The sequence below is a fragment of the Schistocerca cancellata genome, chromosome 1 (assembly GCF_023864275.1).
Source record: "Schistocerca cancellata isolate TAMUIC-IGC-003103 chromosome 1, iqSchCanc2.1, whole genome shotgun sequence".
NCBI lineage: Eukaryota > Metazoa > Arthropoda > Insecta > Orthoptera > Acrididae > Schistocerca > Schistocerca cancellata.
Genome location: NC_064626.1, coordinates 380,069,875 through 380,076,598, shown reverse-complemented (window position 1 = coordinate 380,076,598; position 6,724 = coordinate 380,069,875).

Genomic DNA, 6,724 nt, shown 5'->3' with positions numbered 1-6,724 from the left:
ACCAGTCAGTTCCTCAGTTGGCGTCGAGTGGATGAGTTTTTTCAATTACCTTGCATTGCAAGAATTGTAAGGAGGAGCCTGAAAGTAAATGGTCTTGTATGCTAAAGAGCTGCCACAAAGCAAATGTTGACCGATTATCAGATAATTGTCCACATGGGTTTTGTGGACGAGTATACTTTAAGTAGCCGCGCGGGATTATCCGAGCGGTCTGGGGCGCTGCAGTCATGGGCTGCGTGGCTGATCCCGGCGGAGGTTCGAGTCCTCCCTCGGGCATGAGTGTGTGTGTTTGTCCTTAGGATAATTTAGGTTAAGTAGTGTGTAAGCTTAGGTACTGATGACCTTAGCAGTTGAGTCCCATAAGACTTGACACACATTTGTACATTTTTTTATACTTTCAGTAACCAACCCACCCACGATCATTACGTAAGATTTCTCGAAGGCTTAGGGAATTGATTTCATTAAGTCGTCGACAGTGTAGCGTGATGGTTTACTTCCCAACATATGTTTTCTATATCTGTCCAAAGGTCGCTTGCTTTTGTAGATCCACGTGGCAATGGCCTTGTTACCTCTGCCCACATATTCTCTATCTGGTTGATGTTTGGTGATCGTGGAAGAAACGGCAACAGCTTTATCCTCTCTTGGGCCTGAAACCAATCTCGCACTGCTGTGCTATGATGGATGGGGCTCTGCTCCTGTAAATAAACTATTATCTCGTTAGACCATGTATTTATATTTAAATAACGTATTTGTAATAAGCACATTGGATTATTATTTTCCACAGTGTTTAAGAATTCAGGCCCTGTCATAGATAAGTGATCTATATTCAACAGTCCGATTAAGAATGTGATTTGCCCAGTCTATCACATGATGAGAGTCGTAGTCAGATATCCACATTAAGACTGCCTAGCTGAATCCGATTAGAACTATCTGGTATCGAAACGAAATTACAGAAATCGGATAATTTGAACTTCTGTATTGCAACAATGATGCGCACATAAATTCCTATGATGGAGTAACAGGTAGCAACTGTCTAAGAAAAAGTGAGAAATATGTCTTCTAGCAGCAATGTAACGTAATTATAACCCACATTTATGTGATGGAAATACTGAATCGAACAATACACATCTATTTCAGTGGTGGGAAGATACACCATATCGGATTTGCTGATGACGTAATAACAATAATAATAATAATAATAATCCCGTGTGGCGGATAGGGGAAACCCTCCCCCATATGGGTGGTACCGAGGAAATCAAATACTAGGGGTGAACCAAATACTAACACAATCCTGAACGGCTACCAAATCCGTTGAACCCAAAATCCAGACACGTCTGAGTGAAAATCACCGCTACTCTGGTCACCGTCTCTTAGCTCAATGAGCTTGGCTGAAAATATTTGCTTTCAAAGGCTTCAACACCCTCTGGTCCTGTCCGGTCCTCGTATCACCCAAGCCAAACCAATGAAACACAAGCAAACATGAACTGTGCAAGCAAAGTCAACTTTACCCCAGGTGGTACACAACCCGGCTGTCGACAGGCGGCAGTTGGATTTTCGGATTCTGGGGAGTCCAGGTTAGCACGGCAGAGAATATCGAAGATCTCTGGTAAATTTCCCTACAAGGAAGAAATATGCATTTAAAAGTAAACATCGATACATTGATCCAAACACGAAAACTAAATAATCTCACAAAAGAAATCCACCGACAAAATATTCTCATCCTTGCTCTTCAAGAACCATGACTAACTGACAATGAAACCTTGCATTAGGGAAACCATTGCGTCTTCAAAAGCAAAATACAACAAAAGGTAGCGAAAGGTGTACCAATCTTCGGCATTGCATTTCTCGAACACAGATCTATCATCAACTCTGTCAAAGAAATCACACCCATCAACAATGAAAAGGTTCAAATGACTCTGAGCACTATGGGACTTAACACCGGAAGTCATCAGTCCCTTAGAACTTAGAACTAATTAAACCTAACTTAACCTAAGGACATCACACACATCCATGCCCGAGGCTGGATTCGAACCATCGACCGTAGCAGTCGCGCGGTTCCGAACTGAAGCGCCTAGAACCGCTCGGCCACCGTGGCCGGCACATCAACAAGCGACTTATGACTATCCTCATTCAGAGCCGCAGTAAAAAATATACGCTCATCAATGCACGTGTCCCCACCAACATCGAAAATAAGAAAAACTCCGAAAATGTCGAAAAATTCTGGAACACACTAGAAAATACTATGAGCAAAATTCACCAGGATGACGTGAAAATACTAGTGGGAGACTTCAACTCTCTATTTGGGACAGAAGAAACCTGTAGAAAAATCATTGGCACAAATTCAACACACCGAAAAGCTTAGACCAACGGCACACATCTGACTGACATTTGCCAACAATTCAACCACAAAAGGACGTCTTCCCACTTTAGGAAAAAAACAGTTCCCAGGTAACATGCTTAGCTAACAGATGCAAGCTGCTTTCGTTCGGCTTTCGCGACTCGCTGAAAGCCAGATTTTTAATTCTTTTGTAGCACAGCTACAAGCAGGCTGATAAAAACTCAACAAGGGAATCGTAAGACAACGCACGAGCAAAATTCGTCTTGCTACTTTCAGTAACTCTTAGTGTCAGAGCGAAAACCTTACGGTAGTGCCAAATTCATAATGCCACTTTTGTTTTCTGCCAACATATTTTTTGTTGTTGTGAATACATAATTTTATCTATGAAATGTCACATTTTCATAATACTTGCGAATGGTACAGGAAATGAAATAAATACAGATCTTTTCGAAGTCAAAAGTTGGTAATATCCTACTAATTCGTGTTAAAATAGGTTCAATCGTCTCACAGACACTTAAAGCTTTATTAAGATAGACTGCCATCGTGATGTTTCTGTAGTAAGCTGAATTTAATTTGTATTAGTACAGTGAATATTTTAATTGCATTTTCCATTAGTTTACTAAACGCAACAGTAATTATCAAAGAGAAATTAATCAGCAGCAGAATTTTCTTTCACGATATCGAAAACGATCTGACAATGCTAAAGTTGTTTACAAATTCTACGCCTGTAGAAACATACTGGTTCTAACGATGTCATTAAACCAGAGTAGTTTTAAGAGTATTTCCGTCTAGAAATGAATTGCCTTGACGGTTGATCGAAAAGAGCGGGAAAGGTAAAATTTTACAAATATATGACGAGAGGGACAAGTACTTGAGAGAGGACTTCCCTATCAATACAAGTGCCTGACAGACGACTTTTCTATCAATCTCCTGGATTGTTTTATTTCTCAAATCAACATAGTGCGTTATCATGCAGTAGCACAGGTGATGTAGTTTTGTTGCTCGATTTTCTTACACTCCGACCGAAAGGAATGTTCGATGAGTGACCTGATGACGTTCAATAATAGTCACTCCATTGATTTTTGTTGTTTCGAATTAGAGCATGCAGTTCTCCTACAGCAGACTTCTGAACTTTGCCTGTTGAATGTAAATGTCGCATGATGGTTAAATGGTAATCTATCACATATATCAGTAGTCGAGACTTCCTTAATGTGGAAAATCATTCATGCCAGAACGATCTTTGTTGAAACACAAATATCTTTTTCTGGCGTATTTTTGCCAAAAGCACTCGCTCCAAACACAGTTCAAATCTTTCTAGCTGCCTCCTCTGCATTCACCCCTCTGTTATACCAAAAGTAAACGTTGTGTTTCAGGTGTTACACCTTTTTCCACTTGCGACTCAATTTTACAATGCTTAACTGTAGTTCATGATTTTCAAGTATGCAAAATCGAATGTTTAACTGCAAGATGATAACTAGAACTTCAAATTCGAAAATGACAGTTGATACATACACTGACAGCGTGGCGCCGCGTTCACATGGGCGGCGCCGGATTTCAGGCGGCGGGTGGCGTCTGGCCGGTGGCCGGTAGCCGCTGCAGCGTGAGGAAACGCTCGAGCGTAAGCTGTTATGATCACGGCGCAGCCACGAGCTGTCCTGCGGAGTTGTTTCTGGAATACTTGTCATTGCTGGTGGGTAGAATGTTAAGCGAATTATCTTCGATGCTCAATCAGAATCATAACTTTAGACCGAAATGTGGTAAAAAAAAGAAATAGTTGGACACGAACAGGCGACCATAAGCTTAGAATGCATGACGATTACCATTTTTTCTTTTCTTTTTTTTCTTATTGTTCATTATTGATCGTTGTGTTTGGTCGTTGCGGACATCGCAGGACATCCTGTTCAAGTTCGGTGGTTGATCCTTCCACTCAGTTTTTTTATTACAGAGACCAACCGGCTCTCTGACCGAACACGCTGAGCTACCGTGCCGGCTAGCACTAGACCCCGGGCTCACACAATCCGAGAACATCTCGGAAGTAGACAACACTTCCTCCTAACGCTTCCGCATCTTACAGTGTTGCCAGATCGTGCAGATGGCCGGTCAGTTTTATTGGCTACGTTAAGTGAATAGACTCGGACTTAGTCTCTGTGGCAGGCGGCCGGCGGTCAGTTTTTATGTCTAAAACTGTACGCCAATGTGTTTCATTCACGTATCTGTGTGGCGCTAAAGTGTGGTTATGGATAATACGTATGCTCAGATTGCGAATGTAACATCATAAGTAAAGAGAGGGAAACGAATTAGGCGTCCTTCGTCTTCCGTAACATCAAATATATTTTAGTTATTCTATCTTAAATGAACTGCGCAGAAAATCATTCACCAGAAGTAAATAACTTGTTAGCAACATCAGATGATATTAACAGCTTTCCGGCGCGGGTTAGCCGTGCTTTCAACGGCGTCATATCGCGGATCGCACGACTGCTTGCGCCGTCAGTTCCAATCCTTCCCCGGGCGTGGATGTGTGTTAAGTTAGGTTGGTTTAAGTAGTTCTAGGTCTAGGGGCTGATGACGTAAGCAGTTTGGTCGCATTGTTCTTGGGGCCATTTTTTGACCTGTCACGTAAATTTTCTTTTCCTAAACGGCCGTATCTTTAGATTGCGTTGACATAGAAGCTCACTTTTTTACACCACCAAGGGACCGGTTACCACAAGAAGTGCGATACATTTCCGCTTTTTATGTCTACCCGTTCTGGAGGTAAACGAGTTTTAAAGGTTGGGTAGACCGATAGACGGTCAAGAAAGTGAGACTTGTAGGGTTCCGTTTTTACTGTTTTAGGTGACGAAATCCTAACAACGAAAACAGCTACGACAGATACTGAAGATGAGGGCTGCATAAATAACACCCCCTACTCTTTATTCGAAATGTTCTAGTTGCAGTCGATACATCAGCATATTAATCGTAGCTACGCTTTCGATCCAAATCACGTTTACAGGAATGCAAATAGAATCCATTTGCCTATTCACGTGGTAGTTCACATCCCAGTATTAATGCTACCGTGTTTTAGAAGCGCGAACATTCCCATTGCTAGCTAGCTTAAGAAACACTTAGGCTAATGAACGTTTTGCGGCTGTGGCGAGTCTAGTGGAGAATTCGAAACAGTGTAGAAAACGTTTGGCAGCTGTGTAGCCGTTTATTTCCTGAGGTGGTGCGGAAATATCCTACCAATTTTACTCTCTAATAACAGTATTTTGCTACTTCGATAAACATCCCGAATGGTTGTCACATAAGCGGTGACATAAAGGAAGAAAATTCATGTTTTTGAGTCCAGAAAGCTCTATGCAACAGAAACTGCAGATCATTTTGCCATTTTCATTGCGAAATTGATGGCTTATTCATGTCCGGGGCAATAATAGAGGGCTGCATGGGTTGTCTGCTAGCGTAGTGAAAGGAAGGTCTGGTTTGTTTTCGGTTCTAATCTCGATGGAGGCAGGTAGAATATCAGTAAAGCAATTTTAAGGAGTTCTCGCGGCCCCTATACGTTTTATCGCTACCTTTATTCTGTACTGGCGCCCTGTGCATGTCAATATGACACTCTTGTAGAATTTCATACATGTTACTGCCTACTTTTTCCGCTTCTGTGAATAATGGAATTGACTTAAGTGTGGCACTGAATGATTTTTAACTGAATTTCGTTATGAATCTTCACGCATTGTTAAATTTGCACACTTTAATTTAGGTCAGCAACGGTAATCCAGTATGACTGGTCTGAACGTTGACACAGACCGTTTCGCGGCCGAAAGCGGATAATATTTTGCTAATTCGTAACGATCTGGAGTTCTTTGTATTACTAAAACAATTATGTTATCTCGATAAGTTGAAATTCATTTTTATTGGTACAGTTCATAACAATTAGCGTTTCTTCTTTCAGTTCTGTCTTATATTTACGTGTTGTATTTAACACACTAATCAGCATTAATATAGTCTTACAAATTATTGAAAACAGCCTAAAAAAGTTCAGATAGTTTGTCAATTTCACGCCTGTGCATAGTATGTTGGTAGCACTTCGTCGCCTTGCCTGTTATGCTGTGTAGCAGACTTTAAAGCCGTGCGGATCAGCATAACGAAAAGGCGAGGAGTCTCGCTCGTTTTGTCCACAACTGTACATGGGTGCCAACAGAATGTTTTCGCAATTATAGGAGAAAACTGGTGATTGAAATGTCATGAGAAGATCCCATCGCAACGAGAAAAGCCTTTGTTTTAATGATAGTCATTCCAATTCACATATCATGTCTGTGGCACTATCTCCCCTATTTCGCGATAATACAAAACGAGCTCCCTTCTTTGTACTTTTTCGATGTCATCTGTCAGTTCCACCTGATGCGGATCCCACAC